Below are 21,635 nucleotides of genomic sequence, written 5' to 3' on the forward strand. Positions count from 1 at the left end.
CATGTATGCGTGCATGTCCAAGATCCTGAGAGGAGAATGGAGGAGAAGAGATTGCAGCATGACCATCCCCCCTGGGGGGTGATTTCTTGCTTTCTGTCTCTCTGTCTCTCTCTGCCTTTCTGGTGAGTGCACATGTCCTATAGCAAAAACCTCTCAAAAAAAAAGAAAACATATTTGTGTATATATATCCATTGGGAAAGAATAATTTTATTTCCCAGGACTTCACAAAGCATGAGCCTGATTATTTTTCTTTTTAAACATTTATTTACTTGTCTATTTATTTGCTTTGATTTTTTGGCTGCTGGATGCAGGACTCTAACCATCGTCAGTCATATGGGTCTAGCATTCAACCACCATGCCATTTGCCAGGCCACATAAGCCTGATTTTACAAAGCATTCAACATTTTTAGAAGATTCTTGAGAAATGTCTCGGCACTTAATCTGATAACATTTGTAATTCCTATTAAGTATTAAATATATTTAATGGGCTTTCTTGCTTTGAAATTCCAAAATGAATTGAAATGATATAATTAATGGTGTCACTCATTAATTGATTCATTCAACACTTATTGGACATTTACTCTACACAAGCTTTTTGTGAGTCACCGAGGAGGAAACCATAAACAATACAAATCTGTTCCTTTTTTCATGGAGCTTACAGTGTTAGTTCTTAAGGAATCCGCATGTCTGCTCTTTGGTCTCTGGAGTGAGTCAATGTCAGACCTCTATCCTACACCCTAGTTGAACCTTAAGGGAAACTCTTGCATTTTTATCTCAAGTAGTGTGTTGTTTTGATGAAGAGGTTAAAGGAACTGAAAGCTACTGAGTGGAAGACTCTTTTTTCTTTTCTTTTCTTTTCTTTTTTTTGGGGGGGAGGGGGAAAGATTTTGTTACAGGGCTCGTGTACCCACCAGACAGACAGAGAGAGACAGAAAGTGAGAAATCACCCACCGGGAGGTTGGTTATGCCGCAATCCCTTCTCCTCCATTCTCCTCTCGGGATCTTGGGCACGCACGCACATGCACCTGGCGTGAGTTTTAAGCCACCGGGTCCGGGATGCGAACCGCAGTAGGCTACATGGGAGTACAGCAACATAGCCGTTACACTAACTGCTGGTCCCAAGTGGAAGACTCTTGAAATGAAAACATCTGAATGCGAATCTCAACTCTGCTATTTACAAATTATTATTTTAGACAAGTTACTTTTATTATCAACAAACTTCTGTGTCAGTTAGCTATTTTTGCACAGCAAACTATCCTGGAACTCTATGACTTAACAAAGCAGCCATTTATTAATGATCATTTTTCAGGGGCCTGTGAGTTAGCAGTGGTGTTATTTTATCAGATGAGACTGGACTTTTGAATTAGTGTTGATACAAATTATGATTGGAGACTATTGGGATGGGATGATTGCATTGTACATGTGAATAAGACATCAACCTTGGAGGCCAGGATGAAATGCTATGGTTTAAATAATGATTATTCTCCCCAAGGTTCATTTTTAGAATTTATCCCTAATATAATGTCATTGATGGGTATATCTTTAATGTGGGAAGGTATCATACAATTTGCTGAGATCTTGAAGGGACAGACAGTAGTCTGTTTTCCTTTCTTTCCTCTCTCTGCTCATGGCTGTTGACCTGCCTGCTTCTTTTAACCATGTTGTAAGGCTGGTTCATATGCCAGCCCATGCCCTTGGACTTTACCGTCACCAAAATTATGAGCCAAGTAAACCCTTATTCATTATAAATTACCCAGTCTCATATATGTCTGTTTAGTGACAAAACAGTGAACTAAGATATCTGGGAATACCTGCTACCTTGAGTATGTCCTACTCTTGAGCATGGCAGAGATTCCAGAGCTTCTAAAATGCAAGGTTGGATTAGATAATGAGTATAAAATACTTACTTCATGTTCTTTATAAATGGCAATTATTAGTATTATGCTAAGTTTCCCCTATAATATTTGGACAAAGTTCTTAGATATAATCTTGTTTCTAAAATTTTTCTTTTTCTATTTCTTTTATACATTCAAACATGCTACCCAGCTTACAAAGTGAATATTCCAACATATGTACATTTCTCACCAATCCAGTTCACCATATTAGAAAGTTATCTTCCTCTACTCCTTCACCCACCCTCTTCCCACACCATATCTGATGTTCACAACCATTTACTTAGTTTCTATAGCCTTCAGTCTTTCCATTTTGGCCATAGAGTGCAGACACTCAGTGTATATTAAGTGGAGACATACTATGTCTCTCCTTCATCTCTTGTCTTGCTTCATAATCATCCACTTTCTGTGAAAAGCCAGGACCTTGTTGTTTTTTTATGGCTGAGTAGTATTCCATAGAGTATGTGTGCCACAGTTCTTCAATCCATTCATCTGTTCACGGGCATTTGAATTGGTTCCATGTCTTAGCAATTGTGAATAATGCTGCAATAAACATCCATGTGCAAGCAGTTTTCTGATTAATAATTCTTTTTTCCTTTGGGTAGATACCAAGAAGTGGGATTGCTGAATCATATGGTAGTTCTATTTGTAGGTCTTTAAGTAATCTCCAAATTGTTCTCCACAGTGGCTGGACCAATTTACATTCCCACAAGCAGTTTAGGAGAGTTCTCCTTTTACCACACTTCTGCCAGCTCTTATCATTTTCTGTTTTTTTAATCTTAGTCATTCTGACTGGGGTTAAGTGGTATCTCATTGTGGTTTTGATCTGCATTTCCCTTTCAATGAGGGATGATGAGCATTTTTTTCATATGTTTTTTGGCTATTTTATGTCTTCCTTAGAGAGTGTTTTTTGTTTTTTTTTTTTCAACTTATTCTCCCATCTTATAATTGGGCTAATCATCTATTTTCAAGACAGCTGCTTGAATTCCTTATGAATTCTGGTTATCAGTCCTTTATCTGATGCATAATTTACAAAAATATTTTCTCATTCTGAGGGCTGTCGATTCACACTAATTACTGTGTCTTTTGCCATGCAGAAACTTCTTAGTCTGATGTAATCCCACCTGTCTATTTTGGGGATTATCGACTGTGATTTTGGGGTCTTATTTAAGAAGTCTTTGCCTACCCCAGTGTCTCCTAGAGTTTCCCCAGTGTTCTCCAGTAGCAGTTTTATAGTTTGAGGTCTTATGTTTAGATCTCTGATCCACTTTGGGTTGATTTTTGTCAAAGGTGAGAGGTAGGGGTTCAGATTCATCTTTTTGCAGGTGGATATCCAGTTTTTTTCAGCACCATTTGCTAAAGAGATTTTCCTTTCCCCACTGGATTGACTGGCACCTTTTGTCAAAAATCAATAAGCTATATGTCTGGGAATTTATTTCTGGGGACTGTATTCAGTTCCATTGGTTCATTGTCTGTTTCTGTGCCAATACCATGCTGTTTTGATTACCACAGCTTTGTCGTATATTTTTGGATTAGGGAGTGAGATGCCACCTACTCCCCTCTTCTTGTGCAGGATTTCTTTGGCAATATGGGGTCTTTTATGATTCCAGACAAATTATACGATTGTCTTTTCTAAATCTGTGAAGAATGTCTCTGGCACTTGATTGGGATTGCATTAAATATGTAGGTTAATTTGGTTAGAATTTCCATCTACTGATGTCCCCTGACTCTTACCTTCTAATCATTCACTAAAGCTCCTGCTTTCCCATAAAAAAAACTGCTTTTTGAGAAGGGACCGGACTTGGTTTGTAATTACTGACATTCTCTGAACCTCCTCTGGAAGAACCTCTTCCTGAGAACTTCATAACTTTCTTCTTTGGGCTCTGCCTGCCAGCTGGAGCAATACTACACTGACCACCTCTCCCTCTGGCAGTCAAGCTGACTAGTGAATTCATGAACAGTGTATGCTAAAGAGGTTGAGATCACTCCTGTTGAGAATACATAGTATAAATACGTGATTTTTGTTACTTCTCTCCAACAGAGAGAAATTTCTGACATACTTTATAATGTTTGACAACTGAATAATATATTCTTTAATTTGATGGAAGTTAAAAAAAATTACATCCTTCTTTTCCCTACTGAAGTATTCCTTTCATTTATCTGTTCAGAGATTAATAGTCAGACAAATGAAGATATAAATGCCAGGCTTAAAACTATTAACTTTAAAAGCAGAAAACTGCCTTACCAATTTAGCAACTGTAATTGACTAGTATTTAACTGTAACTTTGATAGAATTACCCTGTTACAGAAAAAATCATGTCTCCCTCTTGGGAGCAGATTTTTTTCTTTTTGAGAGAGTTTTGTTATAGGGCACATGTGTTCACTGGAGAGACAGAGAGACGAAAGTGAGAAGTCACTCCTCAAGTAGTAGATGGTCATGCCACAATCCTTTCTCCTCCATTCTCCTTCTGGGATTTTGGACATACATGCCATGTGTCCAGTATGAGTTTCAAGCCACCAGGGCCAGGACTCGAACCATGAGTCCTGTCCATGTGAGAGTCTAGCACTTTAACCACTATGCCACCTGCTGGCCCTGTGAATAATATTTTTAACCTGTGATGGAGAGTGGTCTGGAGACAGACATATTCCTTCCACCCCAAAATGGAAGAGATTTATCTTTCTGTAAAATTTCAACTTCCATATTGCCAACTAGGCAACTGACTCCAATAAAGAGGTATGGGAATGGCTAGTAAGATACAAAGAGGGTTTTACTACTTGAAACATCTCCAGATGGACATACGGCAGGGAAAATGAGATTTTCATCATGCCTATTCCAACCATAAATGCAGATTGTATTACTTCAGAAATCTCCCCTATTTTTCAATGATTTCTGAGAATTGAAAAATTACCCTAAGATAGAAGGTTTAAACACCCCAGTGTTTGTATATGGTCATGTACTATTCATTCAATTAATAAAGCTGATCTATCCTGTGGTCATTTATGACCAAGCAAGGAAGCATATTTCCATTTTATAAATAAATTTTGATAACATAAGATTTCGAAGGCAACAGAAACATTGTTCCTCATCTGTACATTTCTGGGATTGTCAGAAAACATGGGTACTATAAAACAAAACAAAACGTGGCCACAGAGAAAATAACTATTCATGATTCTTCAGCTTATGATAAGGAAAGGGAATTCAATTTTTTTTTTTTTGGAGAGGTTTTCGCTATAGGGCGCGTTCGCTCACCAGACAGAGAGAGACATAGAGACAGAAAGCGAGAAATCACATCCCAGGGGGGATGGTCACGCCGCAATCCCTTCTCCTCCTTTCTCCTCTCGGGATCTTGGGCACGCACGCACACGTGCCCGGCGTGAGTTTTAAGCCACCGGGTCCACGACACGGTCGACTACATGGGAGTCCAGCGACATAGCCATTATGCTAACTGCTGGTTCCCAAAAGGGAATTCTTTTGATATTTGCATACATCTTTGCCAAAATGTACTGTCTTGAACATGAGCAGTGGAGTTATCCTCACAGACCCTCTTGAACTCACAAAGATAATGAACTGCCCTTCGAACTGTGCCCTGCTTATGTCTTTATCTTTCGAAGTAATCATGTAACCTTCATATAGTTGTAACTATTTGAAGTAGGAGACATTAAGGCTTACAGGTATAATATACCTAGGTCAAGGTCATAATGTAGGTAAATTCCAGAGCTGGGGTTCAAGTCTATGACAATGTGATCTCAAATCAGTGATGCTCTTAGTAAATGTCATATACAAATACTTAACTCCTCCATTTGCTGTTGATTTAAACAAGAAATAAATTGGAAATAAACATGGGTCTTTGGTGAATGAAGACCCATAATGTGTATAAGATCTGTAACTCTTCTGAGACATGTCTCCCTTAAGGAAAGAGATGAGAAAGACATTATTTAGAAAAATTGAATAAAAATTATCCCAACAACAGCTTTCTATTACTTCAAGCCTTACTTTCTTATTTCAAGTATGAGTTTTCAAAGCAAGGGGCTGCAGTTTTCTTTACAGGCAGGTGTTTGGGGGTCCTAAGTTTCTCAGTTTTATCAATAGGAATTACTGAAGTGAGAAGAAAACATGAAAATTAGTTGATTTCCTGGTGATTATCTCCTACCATGACCCCAGACTGTTCAGAGGGGCCAGTCCTCAATATGCTGGACAGAAGGAAATTGCATACACACCATGTGAATCCTCAGTGTCATGCAAGTGTGAGCACTATTATCGGATCTTGTAATGACAAGAGACAGAAGGAAAGCACCAGACAGTACTCTGTAGTGTCTTCTTGGCCCTTCCTGGAAATGATGCATTTGAGCTATTCTTATCTTCACAATATGTGTGGGTTGTATTTGGTGAGCTGAGATATGAAGCGGTCTGCTCAAACATCCACGAAGAAGATAGATCCTTTGTAATTGGTTTCTGTGCAGAGTATAAACCCCCAATAAGACGAGTGCTATTTACACAGGCACACATCCTATCTTATACATGCACACACTCTTTTATTTTCTGGAAATGTGATATTTCTGTTTTAGAAGTTTGTTTATTTCCTCCATTAGAGAGGCAGGGGAAGAGCATGAGAAAGAGAGAAAGACACCCCAACAGGGTTCCACACCATGATCACCAGTCTCAACCTGTCCAGGGTGATGGACACATGTGTGCATATCCCTTGTATGCCCAGGAAAGTCTCAGGATATGAACCCAGAACCTTATCCACATAAGTCCAGTTGTGTTGTCTTCACCACTGCCTGGCCCCATGTTTGTATTTCTTTATCATGCTTTCTTTAGGGTTTACGAAGCCCTGGCATATGACTGATCTTGACTAGCTGCATAGCAAATCCATAAGAAAAACAATGTAGATGGTTATCTCATGGTACAGACAAGGGGACCAAGGCTCAGAGAGCAGTGTTTCCTCAGCTTGGGTCGATTAAGCAGTAAATGACAAGTTTCTGTCAGGTCCTGAATCTTCACTCTCCAAATCCCGTGTGTTTGAGCTTCGCCTTGGCGTCTCCAAGTGAAAAACTTTTGAATTGGGACACCTTCCCCCTTTTCTAACCCAGGAATTGATCAAGCCTACAGAGAAGACTCAGGAAAGATCCAGCCCTGACCGGAAGCCACCCAACCAATACTGAATCATCACTGAGAATGAGATTCTCAGTCCATAGTAAAGCCCCTTGCAATGCTTCCACTCTGGGAAAGCAAAAGACAAAAGGCATAGGTAATCATTGTTTCTGATTTAAAAAGTGAGATCAAAATGATAAAAGATACACTCAATTTATTGAAGAATATTTTGTAAGTCATGGCTCATTGCCCAACTTTCTCAGGTTAAGTAGACTGTCAAGACTGCTTTCTTAAAACAACCTTGTTTTACACTTTCAGAATCAAAACAATCTTATCTTTAGTTGCAAAAGAAACAGGACACTTTGTTCCAGCCAAATCTTTCTTTTTGGTGCTTCAAATAACTGGTGGTGACAGAGGACTAAACTCTTAATTTTGCAACTTTATTTCATCTTCCCTTTCTGCTTCCTTCCCAATCCCTCCCTTTCTTGAAAATCCTAGTGACAAATCTGTACTCAGTATCTGATTTACATGGGGTATAAGGTCATGGGAAATAAAATATATATGATGTTTTAAAAATCATTGTTTTCACTCATATTCTTATCTAATCTAAAACCCTTCCCTCACATCTCCACCGATAACCATTCCATTGCTTCTTCAAAGGTCTTTCCTGATATCATCTCCTGGGGAATGCAGATGATCAGTACCTTATTACTAACATATTCAAGGAACAAAAATGTAAGAGAGGCAAGGAAGCACCAAATAGACAAATATTAGGTCATGTTTTGAGACTGGTAAGTGCATTTTCTGTTTGTTTTGTTTATTTATTTATTTGATGCCAGAGGGTATGTGAGCATACATGAGAAAGAGAGAGAAAGAATTCTTTAATGGGACCCAGTTATGCCACAATCTTTTTTCCTCCAGTTCTTCATCCCATCAGTATCCTAGGCATGCAAGTGTGTGTGTTTTTTTCATACATATGGTTTTTTCAAGCCTTTGGGGCTGGCTCAAGCCCATTCAGCCATGTGGATCCAACTTCCTTTGTGCAATGCTTAACCACTGCACCATGGAGCCAGGAGCCAGCCCTCAACTGATTTCATGATTAACCAGTAAAAGTCATTATAGGGACCAACAGTTAGCATAACGGCTATGTCGCTGGACTCTCATGTAGTTGGCCGCAGCTTGAGTCCCAGACTCAGTGGCTTAAACTCACGGTGGGCGCATGTGCAAGATCCCGAGAGGAGAATGGAGGAGAAGGGATTGTGGCGTGACCATCCCCCCTAAGAGGTGATTTCTCCATTTCTCCTTTTCTATCTCTCTCTGTCTTTCTGGGGAGCACACGTGCCCTCTAGCAAAAAAAAAAAAAAAAACTCTCTAAAAAAAGAAAGAAAAAGTCATTATAAATCATTAACATTTTAGTCTGATTTTTTGTAGTAAAATGTAAGTAAATTTTTATGATTAAACATAAGTAAATTTATTAATTTTTATGATTAAACATAAGTCAATTTACAAAATTCATAGAGGTTGTGTGTGGAAGGTAGGTAGGTAGAAGTCTGATATTAAGAATTTAGCTGCTTAGAGAAACCAGATATTTTAGATGGAAAACTTGAAAAAGGTATTTATCTAAAACATAGTAAGTCATGAAGACATGTATGTTATGTAAGTATCTGAGTATGTGCAAAGGTGTGAAGGGGTTCTTTTTTAAAAAAGAGAAAGAAATATGAAAGCCAGAGCCTCCATGCATGTTATACTGCAAGAATCAGCTTCTGTCCCTGAGGCATAAACGGGTCACAGAGAAGGTGGTTCTCTCAGAGAGCATAATTACCTAATACTACAGTGCTGGGAAAAGAAGTATAACAATGATTAAAAGGTGATCTTCTCTAAAGAATCTATTATTAATAGATTCTTACTTGCCAGAGTCAAAGAGAGACAGAAAGTTCTCCCTAACAGAGATCCACATTGCAATATTTTTCCTCCATTTCTTCATTCTGTCAAAATTTTGGACACTCTTGCACAAATGTCCTGTATGCTTTTCAATCAGTCAGGCCAGGATTCCAACCACACGGCCGTGTGGAGTCCAGTTCTTGATGTATTGCATTCAGCCACTGTGCAGTGTGGCTTATAGGGCAGCCCTGTGGTGTGATGCTTGTAGTCCCAGCAGTCAGAGTTCTATTTATTATGGCATGAAAATACCAGAAAGTGCCTTTAACATCCCAATTTATTGGAGCTGATTTCATTTTAAATCTCAGGAGAAATCTTTTATGATTTCAGAGAGGGAGAAAAGAGACAAAAGATGGTGTTGAATGTGGACACATTTCAGGACAGCTCCAGAAACAATGGTTAGTGTTGAGTTCCCAGGAAGATTTTATTCTCTTAAAGTTTTCCCATTTCTTTTCAAAAAAAGAAAAGAAGAAGAAGAAAAGACAAAACCCATGTTGCTCTCTGATCATTTAGCTCTTGAATAAATATAAATTTCTTTCCTAAGCTGCCTAGGGTTTAGCTAGATGGACTTTGTCATGTCTTAACTTACTCAGTCAATCCATAAGCTCTTTGAAGCAAGTATTAGTATTATTTCTAGTCCACGGATGAAGACACTAAGACATACAGTTCAAATTAATTCACCCTAAGTCTGACAACTGACAAGTAGCAACATTTGGATTCAAATCTCCCACCTGGAATCTTCATTTGTGGTTTTCAGCATTTCACACACTGCCCTTCACTCTCAGAGTAATCAATTTGCTGATTATGTTCTTCACACCCACATTGAGGGAAATGGAAGGGAATAAAGCTTTATGACATGTTATTGTCGAACAAGACCCAAAGGAGTTTGGCTTGAAAAGCCATCAGAGGTTTCCTCATTTTAATAATTAACAATTCTACTAAGTCAGTTGAATACTGGATATATATCTCTTTTTTATTCTTGGCCTCAAAGCCTTCATGAAATTGACAAACCAAAACAGAAATAAAAAAGATTCTGGGTAAAGTCCAAAACCAAGTGTCCGGGAGATATGAGGGAATGTGTGAACAGCAACACAGCATGGAATAGTATCATTCATGATGATGGGGTTTTACTGGGCCTGGAGCAGCTACTTAGCATTTCCCATATAGTAAAATATCACTTTCTGTCACCAGATGCAGTTTTATATATGGGAAATTCAAGAAACAAGGAAATATCTGATCAATAAGGAAAATAATATGGACTCTAGATTTCTAATTACCAGTCCAGTGGTGATTCTAATAAATGTCATTTTCATCCAGCATAATTAATCCTATAAAGAATCTAGCTACTCTTTATGCAGACGGTGGTTCATGGAATGATATTTGATCTCAAGAAAGTCCTTTACACATCTCACAGAACAAAACTATGTGAAACAGGTCTTCTCTGCTTATTATATTTTTCTTATTGTTTATGTATTGCAAAGAAGGCCAGTTTAGTAGCTGATTGACAATTTAAAAAATTGCCATGCAGCTGCTTCTGCAGACATCTCATCATAATTACTAACAGATAGTAATTTCAAAACTGTCTGACCAGATCATAATGATTAAAATTTCCTAAGCTTCTATTAGTTTGTTAAGCATTTCATCTTTATAAATGGTCAGGAAGTATACTGTGTTCATTTAATATTGGTGAAATGATTAAAAAGTCCAAGCATTACCGTATAAAGATCACAATAGTATTATAACATCATTCCACAAAAGAATATTTTTGGGATATCATCCATTAGATTTCAAAGAGATTCAGAGGACACAGCTCTAAAAAGAGGTGAACGAAGGAAGCGAGAAGAGAAAAAAACTGATGAGGGAAAAAGGTAAGGAGGTAAAGTGTGTGCAAGTGTGTGTGTGTTTCTCTGTGTGTGTGTGTGTCTGTCTGTGTGTTGTCTACACACAGATATACTTTAGTTCCTTTAGAGTATCTTCACACTTGTGACCAGCAAATGGCATAATGGTAACACTGCTAGACTCCCACTTAGTCAACCACAGTTTGAGTCACAAACCCGAAGACTTAAAATTTACATCAGGCACGTGAGAATGCATGCCCAAAATCCTGAGAGGAGAATGGAAGAAAAGGGATTTGGCATGGCCATCTGCTTTGGGGGTGATTTCTTGCTTTCTTTCTCTCTGTCTCTCTGACAATTGCAGATGCCCTACAGCAAAAACTTAAAAAAAAAAAAAAAAGATTTAGAGTATCTTCACACTTACCATTATGTCACATTTGAGGATTATAGAAATATATTGATTATTGGAAGACATTATAGAATACTGTTGTTATCATAGCACTAGTTCTTTTATGAAACACATTTCATATAGAATTAAGAAATGGAGACCAGAGTTCTAGATCTGAAATATTCTCATATGTAACTAGTTCTGCAAATCCAAGAAAATTTCTTTTTCTCTGAAACTTTATCATATCTTAAATTGCTTTTCAATAGAAGTCATGTAATAATAAGTCTTTGTACTTTTGAAGACCAAAATAATATGTGGAGATGTATTTTAAAAGAAAATGTCTCCCTTCTATCTAAGAGATTATTATAATGCATAACAATCTTACTCTCTCTGTGTCTATCGCTCTCTGGTCAAATGAACAAATAATAATGAATAAAATAATTTAAAAATTTGGGGTGGCATGTGGCATGGTGGTTAAGGGTGTTTGACTCACACATGACCAACCATGGTTCAAGTCCTGGACCTGACAGCTTGCTTTCTTACTTTCCCTCTCTCTCACTCTGTCCCTCTCTGGTCAAATTAAGATAAATAAATAAAGTTAAATAAAGTAATTATTTAAAATAATAATAATAACTTTTAAAAATCATAATAGTACAGTGAGAGCATGAAGCATTCATCCCAAAATGAACTCAAACTCATACACTCTCACCTGATCTTTACACTGGAGAACTTGCTCCACTTTAAAATATCAAACAGTTGCGAGGCCTGTAACTGGTCAAGCTCATTCATTAAAGGAGAATCTAGAAAGAACCAGATTGCACTACCTCCTATTTTTATCTTTAGAAATTATATGAACTAATTTGACCCAAAGGTTCTGTCCAGTTAGGGTAAAATTGAGGTTTATGTGTGAGTCTTACTGTCTCACTCTAAGAGCTTGAATATGGACTACTAGAAATACATGTGTTTCATTTTTAGAAAAATGCATACTGGAGTGAGAGTGGGGATATAAATCTACTTTCTAAAAAATTGTTTATTCTTAGTCATACAGTGTGCTCAATGAGATAATTCTGCAAGTTGATATCGAAATGTACCTGAATACATGTATGTGTGTTTGTCACTAGAATAAAGTAGTGCTCTGGGCACACAGATTGTCAAAATTAGGAGAAAACTTTTAAGTCTATATGTTTAAAAGCATTCACTACACTGAAGAAAAGTGGAGGCATATTTCCATAAGGTAAAATCCAATTTCTATTCATTCAGTTTCTATTAAAGTCTTAATAATGCATTTGCATATTGTTAAAGGAAAATGAGAAAGAAATTGAATAAAATGTTGGGAGGTTTACTGAATCAGATATGGAATCTGAATACATTTGGAGAAGATATTTGTATAATTAGTCTTTTTAATCTGGTATCTATGGAAACAAACATATTAATACCCAGACTAGATCATTGTGTCTTTGATGTAAGTTTGAAATAAAGACCATCTCTTCCCGACACCATCATACTGTTAGAGCATATAGCCAGTCTTCTCTTCAAAAGTCAGTCTCAGAGTTGGCATTTGACCAGATCTTACCCATTTAGTAGACTTTTGTAAAACTTGCAAATGGGGCAGTGAGCTCATATGGTTTGGAAAGGATTAAAATGCAAATTTCAACCATCTGGCTTTTAAAAACTCAAAGAACAAAAGGTTGCAGTAAGAATGATATGTAAGTATGAGTAAGTTAAAGACTCAGTTGCAGGTTAGGTAAACCTAGAGGCGAGAGGGTTTCTCTGCTGGTCCTTATTTGAGTCATGACCACATAGATATTAGGGTTACTATAACATGCTAAAATCTGTAATTCACACTTTTGAAAAATATTTATTGAATATCTACTCATTACTTGATACTCATCTAACCAATGAAGATCCAACGATGATAGAAATAAATATGTTCTATGTCCTTAGGAATTTCATATTTTAGAGTATGTACTAGATAATAAAAAAGTAAATAAATACGTCAAATATTAGGCAATGCTATGAAGAACTATAATGCTGAAAGGGGACTAGAAAATGATTAGAGTGTCTGTTTTGTAAGGGTGGCCAGCAAAGACCTCTCTATGTGCCATTTGCACAGAGACCTGAATGGAGAGAACTAGCTACATGAACATGTCAGGGAAGATGTCTGTTTCCAGGCAAAGGAAATAGTAATTGTACAGGGATATGAGGAAATACTTGCAGGTGGCTTGTTATTAATTCTGTCAGATTCAAAGTAAGTTGGTTCAGGAAAGTCTGGTCTGTCATGAGGATGGGCAGTTTTGTAAAGGAATTGTAACAGGCTGACTCAATATTCTCTAATGACAACATACCAAAAGTCTTATGTGCTGCCTGCTGGGAACATTTCTCACCCTTTATCCTTCACTTCTAATTCCAGAGTTATTGATACAAATAAAATGTAAACAAGAAAAAGAAATTTCTATCAATGTATATTTATATAACATATACATGCAATTAAAGGCTTCCTCAAAAAAGAGATTGTGCAATATCAAAATTGAACAATCATAGGAAATAATATAAGTCATTGTCATTGCAAACTGGAAGTAGCTTTGTTAAGGTGGGCCTGGGTCTGTCAGATCCAGAAATGTGCAATGAGTTTGCTGAGTATTTCACACATACAAGGCTCTGTATCTAGTATCTTGAAGAATAAAGAAAGGGAGTGCATAATCTATCTTCCTGTGGAGTGAATTCCTGATTGGAATATAATGGTGGCCTTGACCATGTCTTCATGTTGCTTTTAAGGAAACTAGTACATCCCAAGTACTTAGATGAGTTAGTTAGAGAACAATACATGGCACAATTCTACCACCTATAAACTATGAGACCACAAATAAGCTTTCAACATAGCAAAAACTCAGATTTTTAACAGGGTAATGAAATCTGCCTCAAAGGCTTGTTGTGAAGAATAAATTAGATAATGTGCAAAAAACCCTGACTAGCAGTATGCTAGATGTTTGCTTCTGAATTAGGAAGGTGATTTATTCCTAGGGGCTAAAGATTTATCTGAAACAAGGTCATTCTAATTATTTAAATGCCTAGACATATTGGTGTAATGCAAAGTAGATTTGGCATGACCTGTGAACTTTATTGGAGCCCATAATCATGCCTACACCTTATGTGTTTTTACATTTTAAATAGAAGTTACTGTAATAATCTGTCTGTGAATTCTACTTATTATATGCATCAATCCATTCCCCGTTAGAATGTTATCATTAAATATTTTGTTTGCAAAGAAAGCTCAGGACATGTGGATAAAATATATTTCTATATACAACCAGCCAGCCACTTCACAAATGCCAGTAAACCTTCCTGTATGCTAGATCCTGAGCATATAAAATTGAATTGGGTCTTTCTTTCCAGGAAGACAATTTAGTAATGCGGAAGGAGATATAAGCAGTATTTGGAACACAACAGGATAATCACTGATATAGAGGCTTACCAAGAAAAGACTGAGGAGAAATTAACTTGGTTCAGGTATCTGGGATCCTTGAAATAATACAAATTTCTTAAAGGAGGGGGGGACATAAAAGTAATGTTTGGAAGGCTAAAACATAAATGTCAAGTAAATGAGATTACCTCGTAAAGGTTTGTGGAGTAAATGCAGAGAAAGAGATGAGTTCAAAACCCTAAAAAATGACTCGTCAAGAATAAGAAAGGAAAGTTGATGGAAGAATCTAAGGCAATGTTGAAAACAAAGGAGAGTAATGAAAGAAGGAAAAATCAACTTATGCAAAGCTAGAAGCCATCATGTCCATTTATGACACAGAATTTCATTGGGGACCTTTTGTACTTCACTGGTGTTTGAGGGGAATTTTATCAAAGTTTTCTCACAGAGAAGCAACACTTATTGTGGCTATTAACTCGTCACAAGGAAGAACAGGTGAGGTAGAAAAAGTTGGGCTCAGTGATCCCAAAACATTGTAAGCCAGAAAGTAAATATAGCAACAAGAGGCGACAGGAAGTGAGGGTGAGGCTTTCGAGCTAGCAAGTTGAGACTCTGAGCATCCAGATAAGAACATACAGAGATTACACTTTTCTTGTTTTATTTTTCTTGTTCCTTGTGGGTCTTGTATCAATCAGGATTCTTTAGAGAAAAGAACCAACAGAAGAGTGTTTTGTGGAGATTGGCTGATTTATTTGTTTGTTTGTTTTTAGGTTTTTGCCATAGGGTGAGTGTGCTTGAGCCCTCATTGGAGAGAGACAGAGACAGAGAGATACCGAAAGATGGAAAGTGAGAAATCACCCCCCAGAGGGTGATACCCAAGCCACAATCCCTTTTCTTCAATTCTCCTCTTGGGATTTTGGGCATACACATGTGTATCTGCCATGATTTTCAAGGTGCTGGATCTGGGACTCAAACTATGGTCAGTCATATGGGAGTCCAGCACCTTAACCAATATGTCACCTGCTGGCTCCTTGATTGATTGATTTTACGTAAATAGCTCACATGAGTTTGGGGCTGGCAAGTCCAAAATTTGCAGAGCAGGCCAGCAGGCTGGAGCCCTAGAAAATAGATGATTTTGCAGCTTTAGTTTGAAGGCACTCAAAGTAGACCTCCTTCTTTTTCAAGGGATCTCCAGCTTTGCCCTCAAGGCTTGATTAAAAAAAGTCCACTCACATTTTGGATGATAATCTGTTTGACTCAAGTCTACTGATTTAAATGTTAATTGCATCTTAAACATACCTTCATAGCAACATCTGGATAAGACAACTATGCACCACAGTCTAGCCAAGTTGCCACCAAAAATTAACCATCATGAGTCTCTATAAAGTTTTAGACCATGGAGAAGCTTACAAAGAGTAAAGAATAGCAAACATTTCCTAAATTAGCACTATATTTTAGCCAATAGATCACAGTTGCTAATGTTGATGTAGTTAATGTGAACCACCTGTATTTAAATTCTTTTTGGTCACCCATTTACTCATTCACTCTTTGGATAAATATTTACTGAGAGCCTCTTATTTGTTAAGTCCTGTTATTTGAGAGAAATGACCAAGTCAAGAACTTGTCACAATAATTTTATGATTAAGAAATAGAGCTGGAGTAGCTTCTAAGAATAGTCTAATTTGGCTTCTTGGTTGTAGAGAAGTGAAGAAGCACTAATTCCTGATGACATAGAGTATTAGTACTAGAAATGAACTCATGCCTCAGGAAGTCTGATTCCCTCTTTATACTCTTCCCCATAGCAGAGAATTCAGACATCACCCATAATTCTGGGCTTAACTTTATTTCCCCACCTTAGTACAAGCCTCATGAGTGCTTGGATTTTATTGCACTATGAAATACATTGCACCCACATCTAAAGAAGCATGATATTGTGTAGAATGATCCGGAAAAGCAGCAAGACCTTCTTATCTGCTCATAGGTGGACTACCGAATAGAAGATTTAAATGTAGACAACAGATTTATTTTCATTCTTATCTCACAGAGAAATAAGACAGAGAGGAGATAGTTTTCCATTCCTAACCAGTGAACCAGTCAGTCAGCTCAGCTCTGGAAAGCCTATACCCTGACTACAATGCCAATCATTTTTTTTTTTATTAAAGAAAAAAGTAACTAAAAACAAGACAAAGACACTCATAACAAGTTTTCCCTTTAAAATTGAGCTTTTTCTGAGAAATAAATTTAATATAATTTGAGCAAAGTCTCTAGCACTATTCTTCTAATTATCAATCCCTTTTAAGGTTTTATTTATCTCTTTAGAAAGCATCCCAGATGTGTTTGTCCCACTGAATGCATCTACATGCAGGACAGTGAATTGTGATGGGAAGATTCCCTTGCTTACCAGGCAAGATTTTTTCTCTTTTTTTTTTTTTTTGGTGAGCTAGTCTTTGTGAAATGCCTTAATAGAATAGCCTCAAGCATAGTTGAACCACTTAAATAGAAAGTCAAGATTTCATTGTACTGGGAATGCCTTTTCAAGGAACCGTTGAACATTATAGTTCTCTCTGGATCAATGTAGAGATGAGACACAGGTAATTTTAGCACACAGAATGAAGGCTGTGCATACCTCTGGCCTGGAACTAACTAATATCACCTTGAACAAAGCCTGTAAAACCTAGGTGCAAATTTATCCCATGGCTTTCTGTCATAATCCATTTCAGCTTCTCTCTACTGTCATGTCAACTACAGATACTATTTGTAGAGATATCATCCTGCCACTGTAGCCTTATTTCCTAAGACTATTTCTCTTGGGCATTACTTTCTAAACTTTTGAAGATGTATCAGTACCTCCTTTCCTTCATCTCAGTTTCTTGGCACTTAGCTGGAGTCATGAGTTGTGTTATATGGTATCTAACTCTTGATCCATGTGCCTTTATTCCAAGAAAGAGAAGGAAAGAACTTTAAGATTCACAGAGATCCCAACTTCAGTAGCTCTGCAAAAACCAGAAAATCTCTCTGCTATTAGCTGATGGAAGTGTTTCAGTAAAAATCAAAACATGGTTTTATCCACTGGATAATAAGTCTCTGTTTCTTTATGTCAAGGATCATACCCACTACCCCCCTCAGAACAAAAAACTGAGCAGTCAATATGCACCAGTGAGAATTTCATTAAGTCCAAAATCCTCAGGAGATAAACCAGAAAGAACTAAGTGGGAGGTGCCGGAAACAAGGATTATCCTTTGAAAACAGGTTCCAAGTTGGTTGGTTGGTTGTTTAGTTTAGCACAATTCAACCTAGAAACTTTTCCTGAAACAGTGAAATACATTTAGTTATTTCTTTATTTTGTGTGTATGTGTGTACATGCAGTCATTAAGCATTTGTGTGCATGTTCATCTTATGAAAATATCATTCTTTAGTCAGTATGTAGGATGATTATCAATTGAAAAAGGAGAACATGGTCACTTGCTCTGGAAATTTTGAGCTCTTTAATTTACTTTTATTATGACGTGACATTTTGATTTCTATTAATTTCTCAAATTTGTGACTTTGTCTAGGGATTTTGCCTGTGAACTTCAGTATAACTTTGATTCAAGCTCTTTGATACCTTATAGCTTAATGTCCACTTCGTGATCTGGCATTTCCAGTTTGGATGTCTGCTAAAGCTTCTGTACCAACCAATTCACTCGTCACTCAAATAGGTTCTTTCTGTTGCCTCAGCCCCACCTCTGCTTCCTAATTTCTTTGGATAACAAGTCACATTATTGCATCATTGAATATGGAAGCAGAGGCAAACAGAAAACTGGCTGGTTTTTGACCTTCAGTGCCAGATTCCTGTCCAGAATGATCCAGAAAATATTAAACTCACAAGAAAACCTAGTAGAATTCCTTTTGCCATTAAAATAAATAGGCAACACTAGAATTGAAGCTCAGAATTCAGCTTCATTTAAATTAATCCACATGGACTATAAAGACCATACCTCACACCTAATAGTTTGATTTGCATCTTACACTTGAGGAGAGGTATTCTGTCTTCCAAGTGTGTCAGTTCTTTTGACAAACACCTCCTTTATGAACAAGCTGAGCATAAGAATGTTGGCATGACTAAAGTAGGTTTTAAACTACTTGCTTTTAAAACCTAAATTTCAGCAGGCCTGTAAAAACCAATCTATTTAATAGAGAAGAATTTTGCTCAGGTAGCACTAAAATATATCAGGTCCATATACTGAGAGATTTAAAATGTGGGCTTAGTAGAATGTTAAAATTTGCCAATAGCAAAGTCCTGCTTTTCTTCCCTTTCTTCTTTTTCTCCTCTCCTACTCCTCAATTTTCTTCTTTCTCTTCCTTCTTCCTCTTCCTCCTTTTTTCTCTTCATCCTCCTCCTTCCTTTCTCTCCTCATCCTTCTTCCTTTTATTTCTTTCTCTTTTTCTTTCTTTCTCTCTCAGGTTTTTCCTTCATTCTTTCTTTCCTTTGCGTAACTACAGTATAGAAATATGCCAGAGAGAAAAATTTTAGGTAGAAGAGAGATTCCCTAAGAGAGTCAAGACTATCAAATGACAAGAGAAAAAGAAAAACTGACAAAAGAAAACTACAGCCTCTTCTATTTCACAAACATGACAAGAGTTAGTAAATTATCTGTATGTTTCTGCAAAGAAGCAGATAATACTGAATTCAGCCAAAGAATTCTGTGGGTTGAAGAGACCCAACAGGAAAGAGGTGTTCCTTGGGATATAGTAATAGATTAAGGAGGTGTCATTTAAGCCTCCACCATAGAGAAGAAAGTACATTTTTTCAATCTTAGGAAGTCAACTATTGCACTGAACTCTTACTTTCAATTAAAATGTTTGATTTGGCTCCAATTGTAATTTTAGTATCCTAGGAGTGGTGGCATCAAAACCACTTGGAGATGCCATTCTGGTCACATGAATGAAAATATCTTCTCAGTAGACTTATTAAAATTATATTAAAAGATGTTCCATGATTTTATAGAACACAGCCACCACTTGGCACTGAGACCTCACTGAGCTAGGCAAATTAATTTAGTAAAAGTAACATTCTTGGAATGCACTCAGGCTGTAGAAATAAAAATGTTTGATTCAGACACAGCATAGTTCACTCTTGAATTTAAAAATTTAATTTCAATATTCCTCTTGCAGGAAATAAATGCCCCAAATCTAGAGTTTGCAAGCATATGGTAATGTCTCTCACACAAGATTTCGGCTCTCACAGGCAGTGAGAATTAATAACAATAAAAATAACAACTTTTTGGTGTTTTAATAGTTCTCACAATTCTTTCACATGTATTATTTCATTAGACTTTCAAAACGACCCTGTGTGGTAGGCAGTGCAGTGCAGGGAATATAATTATCCTCCTTTCAGCTACGGAAACTGAGGCCCAGGCTGGTTAGTCAGCTTGATTCCACAAGATGGGCCTGTGATAGAGACGGAGGACAGAGCAGACTGCAGCTGTCTGTCATCAGGCTCAGATCTTCCCGCCATGGTGCGGGGACAGTTCTTAGTTGTTCAGTCTCTTCTTGAGCGTAAATTTAAAATATTTTAAACCTCAAAGATTACATGTGTTTATCTTCAGGGATAACATCAGACCAGGAGACTGGGAAAAATGTGAATTTCCCAGCCAGGTTTAGCAATGGATGCAATAGAGTCAGCTCAGAAAATAGAAGGAAAGCAAGATGCAAGGCTACATCTGGGACAGAGAGAAAGGAGAGCTCTAGGGCCTGACAGAACTGAGAAGGTCCCTGAGTCATCTGCACATGTTTAATTAAAAGACAGAGAAAAGGGTTTTAGTGTTTGTGGTGTTTGGAAGGTCGTCTAACAAGTGGAATCATTAAACAAATGTTGAGATGGGCCATGTTCTTAGCCCTCTGCCCACGCTTCTTAGCTGCATTGCCTATTTCCACCTTCTTGTGCAGATTTGAGACAACATTTGCACTAAAAGTGGTTGCTGCCTCAACAAAAGGATCTGATTCTTTTCAAGCATGAGTCTGATGTCTGTTCATGGTGCCCTGACAGTTTGTTCTATTCTTTCAGTTCTCACATTGAAAGGTTGAGGTAACTGGGGGCATGGGAGTCAGTTTCCTTGTGCAAGAACACTAGACGACTGTGCCATCTTCTTTTACTGACTGCTCTCAGCTCCCTCCAGCAGCACAACTCATGTTCCTGAGTGCTGAACCCCTAACATAATAATAATATCTACATTTTTTTTTGCAACAAATGTTTACTAAGTGCTTACTGTATTACAAGCACTAGTCAGAGGACATTACATATATTTCTTCATTTAATCTCTAAAGCAGAATGAGACATGGTCAGTTACTATGATTCCTAGTTTATAGATGAGAAATTGAAGCATATAGAAGTAACGTGCCCTAGATTATAACCTAGTATTAGGGAATTCAAGATTCCAGATCCAAGCAGTATGATCCCAGGGGTTCTGGATAAGAAAAGGACATATAAGCCCATCCTCTGGTATAATTCCAGAACCTAATATAGGAGTCTCCAACCTTCTGGGACAGGAGAATTATCTCAAATACGGTGGCCACATTTCTCAAATGAAAATATAGGACCCTCTGTTGAATTTTAATTTCAAGTAAACAACAAGTAATTTTTACAATTAGTATGTCTCTTGTAATATTTGAAACATACTTATCTTTAAAAATAGTGTTACCTTAAGTTCAAATTTAACTAGTTGTTCTGTCTTTTGTCTGAAAACCCTAACCCTAGCCCACCTCTGCCACCGTAGTTCATGGGCCTAGTTCTCATCACTATGTAGATGTTCTTAGGGTTGAGTAGTATAAATATTCATGCTGCTACTAGGCCCTCTCTGTGACATATTTACTAGTTAAGATGTGTAAAGCCAAATCAGACCATCTGAGGCTTCTTTATATGTCTTTATGCTGAAAGCTGATTATCTCCTTGGGAAAGCGACACCTCCTTTGCCCTCTACCACAAGCAAGCTCCAGAAAGACAGTATATCTTCCTTCTCAGGCTAGGAAATACCTGAAGGAGGTGCTTTGAATAAAATTCTCTCAGCAATTCTCCCCATATGCTATTTTCCCT

At 37.3% G+C, this 21,635-nt stretch overlaps 1 pseudogene; it reads left to right on the top strand.

Annotated features, from left to right (window-relative positions):
- The first annotated feature begins 20,058 nt into the window (after nt 1-20,058).
- Nucleotides 20,059-21,635, top strand: part of LOC102470755 (protein S100-A10 pseudogene) — a 17,952-nt pseudogene continuing 16,375 nt past the window's right edge.

This window comes from Tupaia chinensis, unplaced genomic scaffold, assembly GCF_000334495.1.
Source record: "Tupaia chinensis unplaced genomic scaffold, TupChi_1.0 Scaffold000045_1, whole genome shotgun sequence".
Taxonomy (NCBI): Eukaryota; Metazoa; Chordata; class Mammalia; order Scandentia; family Tupaiidae; genus Tupaia; species Tupaia belangeri.